General features: G+C 43.1%; 1 protein-coding gene and 7 non-coding genes across 12 annotated transcripts in view; all 8 read left to right on the top strand.

The window, feature by feature from the left end:
- The first annotated feature begins 7,841 nt into the window (after window positions 1-7,841).
- Window positions 7,842-18,286, top strand: part of LOC143932516 (uncharacterized) — a 65,101-nt gene continuing 54,656 nt past the window's right edge. Inside the window, exons 1-12 of one of the 5 annotated variants that reach the window (XR_013262966.1) lie at window positions 7,844-7,974; window positions 9,032-9,056; window positions 11,057-11,096; window positions 11,274-12,357; window positions 12,897-12,947; window positions 13,148-13,187; window positions 13,509-13,556; window positions 13,748-13,773; window positions 13,957-13,998; window positions 14,507-14,562; window positions 14,803-14,833; window positions 16,927-17,155. The gene's annotated coding sequence lies outside the window, so the exon portion shown is untranslated. Of the gene's footprint in view, window positions 7,975-9,031; window positions 9,057-11,056; window positions 11,097-11,273; window positions 12,948-13,147; window positions 13,188-13,508; window positions 13,557-13,747; window positions 13,774-13,956; window positions 13,999-14,506; window positions 14,563-14,802; window positions 14,834-16,926 lie in introns of those variants that run through there. The other 4 variants (XR_013262961.1, XR_013262956.1, XR_013262970.1 and 1 more) reach the window with 4 other exon arrangements.
- On the top strand, window positions 8,881-8,952 carry LOC143956554 (small nucleolar RNA U25). The gene has a single exon (XR_013269952.1). It is a non-coding gene; the product is annotated as a small nucleolar RNA U25 (small nucleolar RNA).
- LOC143956273 (small nucleolar RNA SNORD26) lies at window positions 9,123-9,193 on the top strand. The gene has a single exon (XR_013269880.1). It is a non-coding gene; the product is annotated as a small nucleolar RNA SNORD26 (small nucleolar RNA).
- Window positions 13,351-13,418, top strand: LOC143956413 (small nucleolar RNA SNORD31). Its single transcript, XR_013269914.1, has one exon. It is a non-coding gene; the product is annotated as a small nucleolar RNA SNORD31 (small nucleolar RNA).
- LOC143956327 (small nucleolar RNA SNORD31) lies at window positions 13,601-13,669 on the top strand. Its single transcript, XR_013269892.1, has one exon. It is a non-coding gene; the product is annotated as a small nucleolar RNA SNORD31 (small nucleolar RNA).
- On the top strand, window positions 13,817-13,884 carry LOC143956258 (small nucleolar RNA SNORD29). Its single transcript, XR_013269877.1, has one exon. It is a non-coding gene; the product is annotated as a small nucleolar RNA SNORD29 (small nucleolar RNA).
- LOC143956307 (small nucleolar RNA SNORD30) lies at window positions 14,367-14,438 on the top strand. Its single transcript, XR_013269886.1, has one exon. It is a non-coding gene; the product is annotated as a small nucleolar RNA SNORD30 (small nucleolar RNA).
- On the top strand, window positions 16,734-16,859 carry LOC143956482 (small nucleolar RNA SNORD22). The gene has a single exon (XR_013269931.1). It is a non-coding gene; the product is annotated as a small nucleolar RNA SNORD22 (small nucleolar RNA).

Raw genomic sequence — 18,286 nt, 5'->3', positions numbered from 1 at the left:
TGTCCAGTGTAATTGGTCCTTAGGTCCCATTCAGACTTGTAGGTTTGGGTGCATTTCGTTAAAAAAACATGCACATTCATTTGCAGTGCATTCGGCTGTTCGGCTGACTTCTGTCGAAGGGGCATGACCGAAAAAGGTATGCCGACCGGCTCTCAATCAGTGCTCAGAGCGCTGATCAGCGTTCTAGCGGGGGTGCCCCGGGGTCCCCCTATCAAAACACAATAGCACAACAGGGGAAAATGCTGTACTAACATTGGATTGTTAGTACAGGGGCTCAGAACTCAGTTTTTTATTCATTCAGTCCGCTGGGTTGATTGAAAAAAAAAAAAAAAACTATTATGCCCTGAACACAGGGTCGGACATTCCGACCACAAAATCCATTGGATTTTTTCTGACGGATTTTGGCCGAAACTTGTGTTGCATACACACGGTCGCACAAAGTTGTCAGAAAATCCGATCGTTCTGAACGACGTCAAACACATACGTCGGGACTGTAAACGGGTCAGTAGCCAATAGCTTTCGTCTCTTAGTTTATTCTGAGCACGCGTGGCACTTTGTCCGTCTGAATTGTCTACACACGATCGGAATTTATGCGATCGGATTTTGTTGTTGGAAAATTCTGGGTCCTGCTCTCAAACTTTGTGCATCGAAAAATCTGACAGAAAAAGTCAGATGGAGCCCACACACAGTCTCGATTTTCCGACAACATGATCCGATCGCACATTTTCTGTGGGAAAATCCGACCGTGTGTACAAGGCATTAGTGTGTACTAGGCTTTATTCTTGTAATCTTAGGTTGCTTTGGGTATTTTTTCCAGGTCTGTGCAGTAATACAATTAGAAACTTTGCCTGTGTACACGAGCCTCCTGTAATAAATACCGGTCACAACTGCCCTCTCTCCTTGTGCAATGTGAAAGGTTGATCAGGCTCAATTACACATGTTTACATGAACAAACATTTCTCACAACTAACCTTTCAAGCATGAAACAGGGCTGCTTCTCCATGCACATGGGTGTGTGGGTGGGGTCTACTGCGCCCGTGCAGCGGGGAGTAACACCTAGACTGAAGGCGTGCTCCCCAATGCCCAGAACCAGGCGGAGGCTGCGGTTACGTGAAGAATCAAACATTAAAGTGTCATTAAACCCACATCCTAAAAAACTATCAATAAAACTATCAATATGCTGTTCATATTCATTCAGTCACTATGAGATTTGTTTTCTGTATTCTCCAAAAAAAAAAACAGGTTGATCCTGCTGCTGTCTATCGCCACCTGCTGTTCCCAATTCAGCCAGGGATTTTGCAGCTGTGGTAGCAACTCTGCACACGCTCAGTTTTCAGTGAGTTTCTAGGCTGAGCATTTCCCCCTATCACATCTGAGCAGCCCATGTGATTGTAGAGTCACAAATGTGGGCTAATACACAGTGGTAAATGACAGCCCACTCCCTCCCTCCTCCTCCATGCCCACTAACCAGCTAAACACAATGGTGGTGGGATATTACATGTAGATTCATGGAGGCTTCACCTCCCTCTTATCCTAAGACACAGGGTGGAGGGGTGTGGCACAGCCTGTGACTGCCATAAACCTGCCCACACCAGTATTAGTGTTACAGTATTTCCACAAAATAAAAAAAGATTTACAGTAATTTCAAATATATATTTGTATGCCAATTGAATACAATTTATTGTTTTTATTTATTTTTACTCTGTATTGACCAGCAGAGGACTAGAAGATCCTCCTGCTTATGTTTCCCTGCAGACAGGCTGGGAAAGATCTGGGTCATGTGACATCTGTATATCAATTAGGAAAATGGTACTTTTGATTTTTTATTTTTTTTATAATTACAGTGCCATCATCCACATACAGAAATAGAAGGGACAATGTAAATTAAACACTGTATGTTTAGTATCATTTTAAGGCAGCCTTCTTAAAGCAATAATGCACCAAGACCCTCTGTACATAGCTCCCAACTGTCCCTGATTTTGAGGGACTGTCCCTGATTTGGAATGAAGTCCCTCTTTTCTCATGTGTCCCTCATTTTGGTCTGATCTATATAGTTGTATATAAAATGCACTATTTATCTTTCAAAAAAGTGTTTTCCAGTGCTAAAGCTTTCATCCAATTTCTAAATATCTGTATTTGTAAATTTCAAAAGCCAGTATAAAAAGATAGTAGTGGTAAAAAAAAAAAAAACACTTGTGGGTTTAAAGGGGTTCTTCACCCTAAAGGGGAAGTTCCGCTAATCTGATCCCTCCCCCCCTCCGGTGCCACAATCGGCACCTTTCAGGGGGGAGGGGGGTGCAGTTACCTGGATAATCCAGGTAACTGCACCCACTTCCGGCCAGACCGCCGCAGACGCTCCGCCCCCCCTGTTGTGTTCTGGGAAACACACAGTTCCCAGAGACACAGCGGGGGACCATAAGAGATGCGCAGCGCGACTCGCGCATGCGCAGTAGGGAATCGGGCAGTGAAGCCGTCATGCTTCACTTCCCGATTCCCTGACAGAGGATGGCGGCGGTGGCAGCAGCGAGACGAGCGATCGCTCGTCATCTGCCGCCAACATCGCTGGAACCTGGGACAGGTAAGTGTGATTTTATTAAAAGTCAGCAGCTGCAATATTAGTAGCTGCTGACTTTTAATATTTTTTTTTAGGTGCAGCTCCTCTTTAACTAATAACTTTTTTTGTATAATTCTCCTTTAAAGGGTGTAGCAGGGGGTGTGTCCTATGCCTGCATACTTTTGCTAATAGGTGTCCCTCGTTTCCATCTAAAAAAGTTGGGAGGTATGTGTTAGGGTCCTTTCACACAGTCGGTCTGCCCGGCGGACTCCGCTTTGCTCAGTGGGAGATTGGTCTGCTGATCCCTGCCGAGCAGGCGGATGACAGGTCCATCTCCGCCAACGGTGCAGAGACAGACATGTCAGAGTCCTGCTCTCCTCTATGGGGAGATCGGATGAAAACGGATCGCCTGTCAGTTTTCATCCAATCCGCCAGACTGATGGAAAATAAGGTCACCATCCGTCTGGATTTCACGGACAGGATAGGATAGCAGCGGGGGTCAGCAGACATGTCACCGCTGTTGTCCGCTGCCCCATAGGAGTGAATGGAGGGTCCGATCAGGTCCGCCTGAAAAACTGACAGGCGGACCTGATCGTAAAGCCTGTGTAAAAGGGGCCTAAGATGTTTTGTCCCATTTCACTACACACGTGTAACTGATGTATGTTTTGCATTAGGAAGGATGTGCAGATCCTTCGCCTACTCCACCTGTCCAGCATACCTCTGCTACCTCACTCCCAGTAACATAATGAGGTCCCACGAGGACATAGCAGGCCCCATGCATGCTCATTAACTCTTTCTTCCCTGTAGCTAGTGATCAGGCCTTAGATCTCCGTAATGCTAGTCTGCTCCTGGTGACCGGAGGAGACAAACAGCAGGGTAGGGAGTCAGAGGAGAGACCCCCTCGCTACCAGAGGACCTGTCACTTAACCAGTTACCATTCCAAAAGGCTGGTTGATATTGCTGTTCTTCCTTTGGGTTACCCATGAAAACTACCTCCTCTTCTTTTCCTTTGCTGAGTTAACCTTTTGTAGTGGTGATACGCGTACCCGATAGTGCTTTTACAGACCCAGGTTCTTTAGGAATGCGCCAAGGCCCAACATGCACCCCTTGAATAACTTCAGACGAAGCTCAGTTGAAATAACTTTACTGAAGACTTAGCATAAAATACTGTATGTAACTGGGTAAAACACCCTTTACCTATCTAACTCTAATTGCGGCTGCCCCAACATACCTGCACAGGTAAAGTCCTTAAGGGTATAGTCCATAGTTGGAGAATCCAGAGTGGAGGTGTTCATTGTTACGGGATCCCGATGAGTCTGTGTTTCTGAGCTGGACCACAGGTCCCAGCAAGCTTCTGTAATTGTTCCCGTTCCTCCTCCCACGCTCTTGGGACCCGAACCTCTCCCCTTTTATATATCAGGGGAAGGGAAGCCCGATTCTAGAAAGCCCGGAAACATGATCAGGGAGTGGAAAAAAAATTACCCTTTTCCCCCTGACCTAGGCAGCCAAGCTGGCTAACTAAACATAGTAGGCAACCTGCCTACAGGTGACTGAGCATGTTCAACGTAACGTTTTGTATCCTTCCTCCACAGGTGCAGTGTCCAGCCTCCCATAGGTTCCTTGCATATGGTCCTCATGTAAGAACATCAGATATTCCTGGCAGACAATTCCTGCATACAAATGCGAGGATGGACTGTATAGTACATGCGTATACAGTACAGTGCCTAGAAAAATATTCATACCCTTTGAAATTTTTCACATTTTGTTAAGTTACAACCAAAAACGTAAATGTACTTTATTGGGATTTTATGTGATAGATCAACACAAAGTGGCACATAATTATGAAGTGGAAGGAAAATAATAAATCATTTTAAAAAATGTTTACAAATAAATATGTGAAAAGTCTGGCGTGCATTTGTAGTCAGCCCCCTTTACTCTGATACCTCTAACTCAAATCAAATGGAACCAGTTGCCTTCAGAAGTCATCTAATTAGTTGACAGAGTCCACTTGTGTGTAATTTAATCTCAGTATAAATGCAGCTGTTCTGTGAAGCCCTCAGAGGTTTGTTAGAGAACCTTAGTGAACAAACAACATCATGAAGGGAAAGGAACACACCAGACAGATCCGGGAGAGAGTTGTGAAGAGGTTTGAAGCAGGGTTAGGTTATAAAGAAATATCCCAAGCTTTGAACATGCCACGGAGCACTGTTCAATCCATCATCTGAAAATGGAAAGAGTATGGCACAACCACAAACCTACCAAGACATTGCCCTCTACCTAAACTGACAGGCTGGGCAAGAAAAGCATTCATCAGAGAAGCAGCCAAGAGGCCCATGGTAACGCTGGAGGAGCTGCAGAGATCCACATCTCCGGTGGGAGAATCTGTCCACAGGACAACTATTAGTTGTGCTCTCCACAAATCTGGCCTTTATGGAAGAGTAGCAAGAAGAAAGCCATTGTTGAAAGAAAGCCATAAGAAGTCCCATTTGCAGTTTGCGAGAAGCCATGTGGGGGACACAGCAAACATGAGGAAGTAGGTGCTCTGGTCAGATGAGATCATAATTTAACTTTTTGACTTAAAAGCAAAATGTTATGTGTGGAGGAAATCTAACACTGCTCACCCTGACCACACCATCCCTACCGTGAAACATGGTGGTAGCAGCATCATGTTGTGGGGGTGCTTTTCTTCAGCAGGGACAGGAAAGCTGGTCAGAGTTGATGGGAAGATGGACGGAGCCAAATACAGGGCAATCTTAGAAGAAAACCTGTTAAGCCCCATACACACTATCAGTTTTTCTGCTGAGTTTTTCCTTCAGGCTTACCAAAACCATGTAATGCAAGGTCTTGCCTGATTGCATACAAATTGAAACTCCTAAGGTTTCACCTCATATTATATGGTTTTGGTAAATCTGAAGGAAAAACTCAGCAGAAAAACTGATAGTGTGTATGGGGCTTTAGAGTCTGCAAAAGACTTGAGACGAGCAGAGGTTCATCTTCCAGCAGGACATCGACCCTAAACATACAGCCAGAGCTCCAATGGAATGGTTTAGATCAAAGCATAATTATGTGTTATAATGTCCCAGTTAAAGTCCAGACCTAAATCCAATTGAAAATCTGTGGCAAGATGTGAAAATTGCTGTTCACAGACACTCTCTTTCCAATCTGACAGAGCTTGGGCTATTTTGCAAATAAGAATGGGCACAAAATGTCACTCTATAGATGTGCAAAGCTGGTAGAGACATCCCCAAAAAAACTTGCAGTTGTAATTGCAGCCAAAGGTGGTTCTACAAAGTATTGACTCAGGGGGGCTGACTACAAATGCACGCTACATTTTTCACATATTCTTTTTTGAAAACAATTTGAAAAATATTTATAATTTTCCTTCCACTTCACAATTATGTGCCACTTTGTGTTGGTCCATCACATAAAATCCCAGTAAAATACATTTACTTTTTGGTTGTAACATGACAAAAGGTGGAAAATTTCAAGGGGCATGATTCCATGAATAATTTTTCAAGGCACTGTATATGCACATATGTGTAAAAATTCTTCTAGCTGTATTTTGGCAAAAGGGTGAGATGTACGCATATGTACACTCCCGCGTGTAAAATGTTGATGTGCAAGGCATATTTTTCTTTATTTTTTACTGATCTATACACAGTGCAAGTTTATGTGCCTGTGTGTACAGGCCCATTAAAAACAATGGGCTGCATTTAGATCAGTGAAAAAAAAAAGTGTGAATGCCTAAGCCCTTGTACACACGGTCGGACATTCCGACGACAAAATCCGTCTGATTTTTTCCGACGGATTTTGATCCAAACTTGTCTTGTATACACACGGTCGCACAAAGTTGTTGGAAAATCCGATCGTTCAAAACGCAGTGATGTAGAACACGTACAACGGGACTATAAAGAGGGCAGTAGCCAATAGCTTTTGTCTCGTAATTCATTCTGAGCATGCGTGGCACTTGTCCGTCGGAATAGTCTACATACAATCGGAATTTAAACCGATTTTGTTGTCGGAAAATTTTAGATCCTGCTCTCAAAATTTGTGTGTCGGAAATTCCGACAGAAAAAGTCTGATGGAGCCCACACATGGTCGGATTTTCCGACAAGATCCGATCGCACATATTCTGTCAGAAAGTCCGACCGTGTGTACAGGGCATATTAGTGTGGTGTTTTTGGTGTCCGGGTGCAAGAGCCCATAGACATGAATCGCTGTGTGCTGCTGTACTCAGGTATACAGTCGTACTATTGCAAAGTTCCTGCACTGATTTTCAGTGTCTTTGGTGTGACTTGAGTGCCATAGACTGCAATGGTAAAATCACAAATGCCACAAGGAAGTTGTATCTTTCTCTTATTAAAACGACTTTGGCTGTGACATAATGCGACTTCAGGTTTTTTAACCCTATATTCCACTCCCAGTCCATAGTCTGATGTGTTCTTGTGGCTCAGCCCATCCCTGCAGCTCAACATCTCCTTCCAAAGCACAATGTCCCCCTAGCCAGGGTGACACCTGAAGTATATGCAAATATGTATACACGATGTGTCCACCATTGTTTCTGTATTATCCTGTTGATCTGTTCAATAAAACCCTTTGTACAAAACTGATGGAAAAAAACGTGCAGATTTCACTTGCAGAGATATCAATTTTCACGCGTCAGTTATTACTATTCACACCAATGTAGATTTCATGGCAGTTTTTTTCTTGTGCAGAAAACTGTATACATGTTGCAGATTTCTGCGTAGAAAAAGTCAGCATGTGATCCCAGTGTTGTGCTGTGAACAGGACACATAGGGAACAATTGTTTTTGTTGGTGCCCTTGCAGAACACATGCAGAAAAACTGACGTCTCAGTTCACACTAGTGCAGTTCCAGATGTGATTTGAGTTGCACAGAATCGCATGACAAGGGAAATCACATTCTATTAATAGTGCCAGTTCATATCAATGTGACTTAGCATTAGCCGATTTTGGAAAAGGGTCCTGTGCTACTCTGGTGCGATTTCAGTGCATTTTGGCCCCATAGAAACCATATCTGCATGCGATCCGGGTGCAATTTGGAAAGCAATTTCAGTTTTTTACAAGTACAGCTGTCTGCATTTACGAGCCATAAATAAGAGTCCTTCCTCTGTACAATGTTTGGACTACATAGCTTGGCAGATAAAGACAGACAAAGCCGTTGTATATTTATCATTGTTTTCTATCTCATTGCGTTAAAGTACACTTCCTACTTATCACACAACCCAAGAACAGCGCAGAGGCCACGCCTTAAAAAAAAAAAAAGCCGGAAACAGGAACGTAGGGTACAATGTGCGCAGGCGCAGGGTCATTCCCAGAGGGCCATGCGTGTCCCGTTCTGCTATTTAAGCCTCCGTCCCGCCTGCAATCGGCCATTTCGTTCGACCTTCTTTCTGCAGAGGTAAGGGGGAAGTGCCCGGGCTTTGCTGGGTCTTGCACGTGGCGTCCTGGGGACTGGGGTTCTCTCCCTGCTGCAGCTCCTCTCCTGGCATGGAGCTTTTTGTGCTGGATGGGGCGAGCAATGTACAGTGGTGCAAGTCTGAGGAGGACGGGCGGGGTGGTGCAGCTTAGAAGGGCATGCGGCGTCATTGATTACTTGTAGTGACGTGTGCCTCGTGTTATTACTGTAATCAGTCATCTCAGTTATGCTGGAGCCCTCCTAGCAGCTGTGGGAGAGGAGGATGTAGGTTGGGAATGTGTACATAACTGGGCATAGTCCTGAAGCATGCTGTTCCTTTTCCAATTCTTAATGTCACCCCTGTCTGTGCTGTATGGTGGTGCAGCAGCAGCACTGTGTGGTTCCAGCCAGTGTTTTTAAGAGGATTGGAGGTTTTCCTGCGATTCTGCTGGGTACAGCTGATGTGCCTGTGGCTATCCCACCACCTCCCATGGGCTAGTGACTAGTCGCTAGGCTAGTAGTCTTAAGAATGCAATGTGATCTGCAAATTGGGGGCTCATTCTTCTGAACCTCCATTCACAAAGCATTGCATTCCAGGAGAAAAATCTTGGGCGATGATTATCAAAACTAGATAACTGAGAAGTAACAATCGGCTTTTATCTTCATGTTGCTTTAATTCTCCCTGGGCACTAATGGGTGGAAGCTAAATGGAGGGCATGATTTATAAACACTATTTTTTTTTTTTTCTCTCCTGGGCTTGATGATTTATAAACTAAGCTCATGGCATGTCACCCTTTTTGTCTTATTACTGCTTGGGCTTTGTCTTATTGTATGTTGGGTGTGGGTCTCTGCCATGCTTTCCCTTGCTAGTGAGCACATGGCCGGGTGGAGGGTGCAGTCCCTGTCTGGTGTCAATGATGAGATTTATCACAGACCTGTTCTGAGAATTCTTTGAGGACAGCTTTTGTCTCTGAGCAACACCTGATGGCAAGGCTAGTAAAATTTTAGTTTTATTAGTGTACATTAAAGTTTAATTTTTTTTTTTTTTTTTTCTTCCTAGGTGCCAGCCATGTGTCGAAGAATTGGTAAGTTCAATTTTGAGTTTTGTTGTTGAGGTGACAAGGTCTCTAGTCAATGTACAAGTAGCCCTGCCACGAGGATGATAGACTTGAACTCTCTCTTTCTGTATTGGCAGTGGAGATCACCTCACTGGCTGAGTGGCAGCTTTAATACAAAGTCACTCCATCCGAGACGTCTGCGGGTTTTCATCCCTGTTTAGTAAACTGCAGCCATATAATTGCCTGTTAGATTTGGCCTAACATTTGAAAAAGTTGCTCTTCAGCAGCTTTTACAGCACATCTCTGGTGCATGCGATTGGCATTTGTTCTAGAAGGTCCCTGGTTCACACCAGTGTGGCTTTGATAGTGAGCTGCTTCAGTGTAATTTCCAAGCCACACATCAGTGCAATTTGCACTTTGCCACTTCATTTAACCACTTCCGCCCTAATAGGATTTGCCCTCTTAACGATCAGGCCATTGTCCAATATTGCAACAGCGCTGTATTGCAGACAACTGTGCTCTCGTACGACCCTGTACCCAACCAAACAAAATTTTAAGTTTTTCCCACAAATGGCTTTTTCTTTTCATGGTATTTGATCAGCTATGTGGCTAGTTTTTCTATAAACAATTTTGAGAAACATTACATTTTTTCTGTAATTAAAAACCCAAATTTTTAAACTACTCATCAGTGTAGCCCAATATGTATTCATATTTTTGATAAAAATTACAATAAGCATGTTTGGTTTGTGCAAAATTGATAGCATCTACAAAATGGGGATTTATGGCTGTTACAAGTAATGGTGATCTGCACTTTTTGGGGCTGCAACATTGCAGCAGACATCTGACTTTTTGAGACCATTGTACAGTGATTTATATAAAAAAAGCACTGATTGTTTAGTAAATGTCACTAGCAGGAAAGGGGTTAACCTCCCTGGCAGTTTTCCTCAGTGTGGCTTGGGGTTAAATTTCAGTACCATAGCAGTAACCCCCAAGCCTCACTTGGGATTACATTGCAGGATCCTGGTGCAGGTTACTTGCAATGTTGCACCCCCCCTGCAGGCTGTGTCCTCTGCCCAATGCCTCGTTGTGCTGGGCTCCATTCCCTGCGAGTGCTGTGACGCATGGGGTGGAGCTCAGCAGAAAATTCAAAATGGTAAATTCATAAGGCATATACAGTAGACTAATCTTAGATTACATTACTGTATGAAATCATTTCACATCCCATGTAGCCACCCTGGCGGTAACATGTTCCTCACTGGAGGAGACAGATCACTGTTCCTAATTGACAGGAGAGACAGCTCTACTGTTCCTAGCAAAGTGGGGATTTGTGTTTACATACACAAATCCCTATTCTGGGTCTTGCTAGTGACTGCAGGTGGACATCGCACAGCCGCTCGGATTGCCAGGCAGTAGGCGAGCACCTGCTATGGCTCTTAAAGGAGCCAATGTACAGTGATTTGTGCAGGGCAGCCAGCCTGCCACCCTAATGTAAATAAGCTGGTTGTTGGTCTGTACAAGCTGCAATGAAATCAGAGTAGTGCAGGAACCTTTTTTATCGCTGTGATATTAAGTTCCGTTGCTGGCAATGGAGTGACTTGTCATGTGATTTTTGGAACTATTGGCAACTTTTTTTAGTTTTGTAGAGGAGATTGCATAGAACATCTGTCTGTTTATTGCTGTCTGCCCCATTCAACCTATCTCCTGTTTACAATTATCATTGTAAATAAAAGAATCCCAAATTTTGAGTTCTCAAAGGGGGGGGGAAATCTGATGGGAAGGAACACCACTTTGGGACAGGAAGTGAAGGGAAATCTCCCCATGGGGCAAAGGCAAAAATAAACCTTACAGGGGTTAGTCTCCCCTCCTTCTATCTAAAAGGAGTTGTTGCTTATAGTTCTACTTTAATCCCTGTACTGCTCTAGACTAGGAGCACTAACAGGAGGTAATGTACATAATTGTAAACTGCATGTCTGAGCAGCTTTCTGCTGATGTGGCAACTTACATCTATTCATTCTGGCATTTTTCAGGGTTGCTACAATCTGAAGATGGCTCCCCACAGCATTACAGGTGAGCAGTAAAGACTTGAATGTAGGGTACAATGTGGTGGTCATCAGTGATGATCTATATAGACAAGCATATATCTGACTTGCCAGTGAATGTAACCTTTTGTTCTGAGATGATAAAGACTAGAAAGGACTGCTTCTGTTTTGCATTTCAACACTTAACTAGATTCTCTCTCCTCAGGGTGCCTCTTCATTTTGATGTATGGTGAATATGAAGACTACATCAATTGGGTAGGTGTCATGACTAGGCAAGGCTTTTTGAGGGCAATATTTGCTTGTAGAAATGAACAGCAAGTCCTGCAGTCAATATGAAGTAAAGCTGAAGCTACAATTTTTTTTTTTTTAGTTTTGACCAGTAAAATGGGTTGTGTACTTATAGCACACTGCTTCACATCTGCTATTCTAGGCACCCATTTTAATTTCAACATCACTGTTTGCTTACTAGGTATATGCCACATACCCCTGCCTTTTGATTCGATTAGTGGATCACATTGAGGTCAAGAAATGGTGTATATGAAAAGCTATAACAGTGTGATGGATGGAGTAGTGATTGCTACATTAGTTACTGACTGTGACACGGATGCATAGGATTGTATACTCTGCATCCATAAAGCTGTTCTAAGCCCCTGGTCGCACTGCCATTTGAGTTGCAAGTTGCACACCCTATTTTATCTGCATTAAAAGCAGTCAAATGGGTGCATTGGCATCACACCATTTTTTTTTTTTTTTTTAAAGTAGTTCCTGCACTACTTTTGGCTAGTTCAGGTATGACTTGGAAGACATCTGAGACTTCATGCTGATTTCACCTGAAGTAGCACTGATTTGCTACCTTGAAATTGTGCCACATCAAATGAGGTAGCATGATTTCAACGTCGTGACCAAGGTGTAAATGTGGTGGTTTGTTTTATACACCTTAATGCTTTCTCTGCATTAAATGTTAGTAGCTTCCCTTCCAGCCCCCTTTTGAGGTTGAGAATTTAGCCTGATCTTGCTCTGGTTCTGCACACTGTGATGCTATTCTGCTGCCAAGCCTGAGACTGAAGAGGAGCCATTGATTCCTGCTGCTGTCAGCCAAAACCTGAGCATGGGTGGGGCAGAGCCAGGCAGTCCATCTGGAGCCTGCCTCAGAATTAAACTTGCACAAGTGCTGCCCTTTAGAGGGTAGCTTCCTCCTTAGGGAGGAGCCAGGTGTGCCCACGGGGCACCTGTGAAGAGGATTAGAGCTGCTTTATTAATGCAGTACATGGATCAGATAAATGGAACATGTAATGAAGGGGCATTTCAGGGTTTGCAACTGATTTTAAAGCAATTCTAAACTCAATCTTCACAATGGCAAAACCATAACCTGAAATGGTTTAGGTGATGTGTTTTAGACTCCTATAAATATTGGTCAAGTCTAGCTTAAGCCACCAAAACAATTTTCATGGCAGAAAGCACCTAACAGGCTCTTGCATAGGACCATAAAAATCTTAATGGCAGACCAGCAAACTGCCCTTTCAATTTATAGATGTCCAGTTAATATGCTTGACAGAAGCTACTTTTGCCCTGATGTTTAAATATGTATACTTCAGCTATGGCCATTATACTTGGTTCAGTATTGCAAATTCTCTTTGACATGTATGGAAACTTGCCAAACCTGGCCCTAGGCTTGTATGTTCAGTCTTGCTCCAAATGATGACTTGAAAGTCTCGTTCGTCTGAAATAATCTGAAGAATATTCCTAGCATGGTGGAGTTCTGATGGAGCATAGGTTAAAATGCTAACTTGTTGCTGCTATTACAAAGCTAATGGCCCTGTGTTCACAGGTTAAACACAGTGGAATGTAAGAAGACAAGACTTCAGTAGGATAAATCGAGGTAAGCACTGTTTTTTATTGTAATTTTTTTTTTTTTTTTTTTTTAGTACTTCTGGTCTGATGGGATGAAAGCTTTAACCTAAGTATATGGACGACAAAAGTCTCATGGCAGATAGTCACCAAAGCCCTGATCAGACCAGATGTACTAAGGTGCAGCAAGCTTGGCTCTGCACACTTAACTTGACTGCCTTTGTGTTCCAGGTCTCTGTGGCCTAGAGAAGACCTTGATGGTATGATACAGGTAAATGCCGTATTTTAACTCATTGTTACTTTGACCTAAAGCTGCATTTGAGTTGCTCATAGTTGCAATAAAATTGCTGAAAGCTTATGGAGCAGGCCTATCCTAGAAGCTACACAGCTAATGAGCAGAAATATCTTTAGCAGAAATGATACTGAGCATAATTGACTTTATGATGACTCCTTACCGCCCCAGTCTGATGTTTGGTGACTGAGTGGTTTTGTTCTGATGGCCCACATTAAGGGATGTGCTCTGAAATGTAGGCTATAAACTGCTTTACATATGTACACTTGCTGTTTTCTGACGGTCACAATTTCCCTGTAGGTGCACCTGGCACTCTGAATGGCGACACACACTGGATTTTATGTACAGGTAAGTTGAGCAACTATGCTCCAGGTTCAAATATTGCAAGTTTAGTATTTTGTGATGACATTTTACCGCCCCAGTCTGATATTTAGTGACTGAGTGGTATATTCTGTGACTGAGTAATATATTCTGAGTTTGTTTAAAGAGGTCCCCCTAAAATCCCTTCCCTGTCCTAAAAAATGTATTTCTCTTCACAGAAAATGAAACTGCTCCATTGTGTGGGGTAAGTAAAATGAAATTTTTGAGGGTCAGTTGGGGTTTCTTCGCTGCAGTGATGAGTCTTACTAGCTCACTTTGAAAAAAAAAAATGAAACGCTTTGAACTCCTGAGCAGTAGCTACTTTAGAGATGTGGAGTTTTTTTTTTTTATTTTATAGAAGGTTCAACTGAATATTTTTTGATTGCAGGGTCTCAGAAAATGGATTTGCAGATCTCAAAGGAAACTAATGGTGGGTGACCTTTAAAACAGGGAAGCTTCAGTTGTCTTAAATAGCATTGAGTGGTAAAACTAGGTAACCTGAGAAGTAGACATTTCAGTACTTGACTGCACATCTTAACAATTTGCAACTTTGTAGAACTGTTGTAACTCACTTCAGTAGATGCTACCACTGCTTCCTAGTGGTCAATACAACCCATTTATGGAATGGGGCTTCAGCATTGCCTACAAATCTCTAGTTGGGGTGTTGTATAGCAGTGGGTCCAACTGCCCCAGGTAAAGGGATTGGCAAAATGCTTGTTTAAAAGTAGTTAAACTGAGGTTAATTGCGTAGTTGTACAAAGGCTTTGCTCATGACAGTGTAGATAAGCTAGGGTATAAACTGATGATGATTTATCTCTTGGAATCTCGTTCGTCTGAAATTCTGATGAGACCTTATTATAACTGACAGTTTAAAAATGTGGCTTTGTATTCTTGCTGTGCTTGATGTTGCAATGTCTGACCTGCTAAATCTTTATTAGGCATCGGTTGGTACTACATGGGGATGGCCAGAATTGGAGAAGACATGACATATAAGGTATACACCTCCCAAATATGTGATGTGAATAGGGCAAACATAGGTTAACATGCATCCAACAGTTAACACTGAGAAACTTGTGGGGGACACAGTGATGAATAATCCACTATACCCTGAGCTGGCATTCTGCTGGCTGTGACAAGGATCGTCGCTATACTGAAGAGATCCCCCCTCTAGCTGTAGTTCAGACTGTTTTTTGTAAAGGCTTGTTTTTTTACCTATTTCACTTTGTCCTTTCAGCTTTCAACTGGAGGAAAATTTTGGTTTTAAGGTAAGACTTGATTGTTTAGTCATTCTGCCTAATTGCACCATGTATGAATCCACTTGGGAGATCCCTACCAGTAGCAGTTTAAGTCTGACAGTGATATGGCACTGCTTTACAGTTAGCAGTATTAAGGGGAGTTCCCCTTAAAAAAAAGTAAGGCCAACCTTATTGCAACAGATCACAAGTGATTTGCCTAAGATGGTACACCGTAAATTATGCAAAATTACTAAATCCTCCATGCATGCTGTGTACAGTAGTGTCCTAACTAGTATGTTCAATATGCTTTTTGAAATCCACATGGCCACAAATGTTTGACTATAGCTTAAGAGGGTCACATTGTTCAACATGGTAAATCCAAAATGTAGGGTGTAACATGTTGCAGCAGCACACCTGGCTATGTAGTTTAGTATTGTGAATGAGAGAACTAAAAGTACCAACAAGCTTTGAAGCTGATGGCCCTCTAGGTATTTTGATGCTTCCTGTTTAACTGCCTGTACAAGCAAACTGTCTGTAGTAGCCTGAGACTGCATCTGTAATCTGCTGATCACATGTTGCAATGCTTTGTAGCCTCCTAGTAAATGCAGTCTTGCAAAAGTCTAATTTAATTCTAGCCATGCATTAACTACACCTGCTAAAATGGCATTCAGAAGGAACTCCCTATGAGCCCAAAAGGCATCTAACATCAATTTCAATCCTGCAAAGGTGCACTGTCTAAGACTTAACTGCACATAAAAAAGACCTACGGTGACAGAATGCTGATGTGGGTAATCAGCTGGATGGAGCAGTCTAGTTGAATATCCAAGGGCCTAACTTGAGCATGTGCTGAGGGGGTGGCTTGCAAAGTGTTAAACTAGGCTCACACATGCCAACTATAGTTGCAGTCACTTTTTAAAAGGGGTCAAGCTTTGTTCACTTGAACCAAACTAATCTCACAGTATCTTCAAAAACTAACTACAGCAGTCCTGGACATGTGTGAGCAAATGGGTCTTTTGTATATGTGAACCACTTTAAGGCTCGGGACCTGATCTTCTCAGGTCCCTCTTTGCTGCTCCTCCCTGTCAAGTGCCCCACAGCAAGCGGGTTGCTATGGGGCAGCTGAGCTTAAGCTTCCTGTGTCATTCAGACATGGAGCTGCTGTTTGCTGCCTCTCCCTCTCCATTGTTTAACTGATCTTGACAGCAGTAGGAGCCAGTGGTGCTGTCTCAGACCATCAAAAGTCCAAGATAGCCAATATACTTGTGGACAGATAAAGCTCAGTTAAATGCATGCTGGGGAGGCTCCTGCACACCTTCATGCATGAAGATAAAAAAACCTTTTGCCTTTACAACTCCTTTAAAGATCTGAGCTAGGCTATTTAGCTGATGTGCAACATGCTTGTGCTTATATTTTTATTATTTTTTTCTGGCCAGCTGTTAGAGCTGCACAATCTTTAAAGAATCAATTCAACCCCAGCACAATATTAAGTTTCCTAATGCAGTGCAGAGTTCTCTGGTCACTTATGGCTGTCAAAAAGGCCAAGTTTATCACCACATCCTTTGCTGGAACTAGAGAAGGGTAACACTTGGTGCTTTTAGCTCAAAGGAATTGACTTCAGTCTGTAAATGAAGTCAGTTTAACCACTTAAAAACTAATCCTTTCTCTTGCTTACAAGTATTCTGGATAATTGAACCTCAACATCTAACAGACCCTAGAGATTAGAATTGCAGTTTTTAGAATATCTTCTCAATGTGCAGCAGTCTTTTAAATGTGCTTGAATTGACTAAACTGTAAAGTCAGCGCAATTTTTCTGTGATACATTACACCACAATTGTGATCTTTAGGCTAAGAAAAAATTTTCATTTTGGCCAGAATCATCCAGCTCTAGGAGCTGTGGAGGATGGCAGCAAGGGCTCTTTATCTGAACGATCCCTAAGGATGAAACCTTCACATGTCCGACCAGCTGATCTCCACCAGAGCCTGAAAAGGTGAACCCACTGGTGTAGTCAGCTGGAAGAGATGGATAACCTGTTCCTGATGGAACAGTCTGAGGGGATTGACTTTTAAAGCAATGTTAAGTACTGTTTAAGCATGCAATGTATGTAATGGTATTCTTTTTGTAGGTTCACAGGAACTTGTAAAGGAGCATTGTGAAGACCTTCAATAAAATTACAAAAGTGCTGCACTTTCCTGCCTGAGACCAATCTTTCTCAACAGTGATGTTTAGAACTCATCAGCTCAACCTTCCAGATTGTCTTTTGTAGTGCATCCTTGGCACTACTGCGCATTAACAGATTGGACTAGATTTGCTACATCATTGTAAACGAAGCCAAATAAAAAAAAATTTCATAATTGGGTGTAGCTCGTCGCTTTTTTTCTTTTTGCAAATATTCACTTGTAGGCCTGCATAAACTGCACAAGTCTAGTCAAGAGGGCACTTAACCAAGTACAACATGGGTATTTGAGATTATGAATGTTGTGAACTAATCTATGAACAATCTTAAAGGGTCCCAAAAACCTGTTGTGCTAGGACAACAGAAAAGATAAGGAGTTGATCTGCTGAAGAATATGAATCGCTCATTTAGCCAAATGGATTCACCTGGCTGTAAAATGTGCAACTTGTCCTTAAGGATAAGTCCAATCTTCAGCCAAGAGGTACCTTGCCATTTGATTTTACACTTCTCCTACCAGGGGAAGAAGTAACACGAGGATTGGACTAGTACTGTAAAGGTTAAACAGGGCATCCATTTGCCTGAGGGGTTCTAAACATTAATAGTTGGTGGCAGGATTGGGGGATCCACAGCAACTGACTGCTGAGATGGGGGCCAAACTAGACAGTGGTGGGTCTGCTTCTGGGTGATGGCTTAGTGCGTGGTTTAGGCTGTGATATAGTACCTTCCAATGTTGTGCCCTTGATTTAGATTGTCTTTTGTAAATTCATCCTTCAGTGTTTGAAGTGGTAAAGGTTCAAGTGTGTGGAGATTTTTTTTTTTTTTTTTTACAAAGCATTGCATGCTAGGTGAAATATTAGTTTAAAGCGGGAGTCCACCGGGACTCCGCGTTTTTTTTTTTTTTTTTTTTTTTTTTTTAAAAGCCAGCAGCTACAAATACTGCAGCTGCTGACTTTTAAATAGTGACACTTACCTGTCCAGCGCGCCCGCGATGTCGGCACCCGAAGCCGATCGCTCGCTCGGCTGCCGGGTCCCGCCGCCATCTTGGGTATGGGAATCAGGAAATGGAGCCTTTCGGCTTCATTTCCCGGTTCCCTACTGCGCATGCGCGAGCTGCGCGGTGCAATCCGGACGGTCCCCGCTGCCTCTGGGAGCTGTGTGTTTCCCAGCAGGCAGCGGGGCACTTGCTGAAGGGGGCGGGGCATTGCGGAACGGGGGCGTAACCTACGCTCGTTCCGCAGACAGCTAGCCCGGAAGTGGGTGCAGTTACCTGGATTATCCAGGTAACTGCACCCCCCTCCCCCCTGAAAGG

Source organism: Lithobates pipiens, unplaced genomic scaffold (genome assembly GCF_037356315.1).
Source record: "Lithobates pipiens isolate NorthernLeopardFrog02 unplaced genomic scaffold, aLitPip1_a1.2 Scaffold_10, whole genome shotgun sequence".
Lineage (NCBI taxonomy): Eukaryota > Metazoa > Chordata > Amphibia > Anura > Ranidae > Lithobates > Lithobates pipiens.
This window is presented reverse-complemented; position numbering and strand designations above follow the sequence as displayed.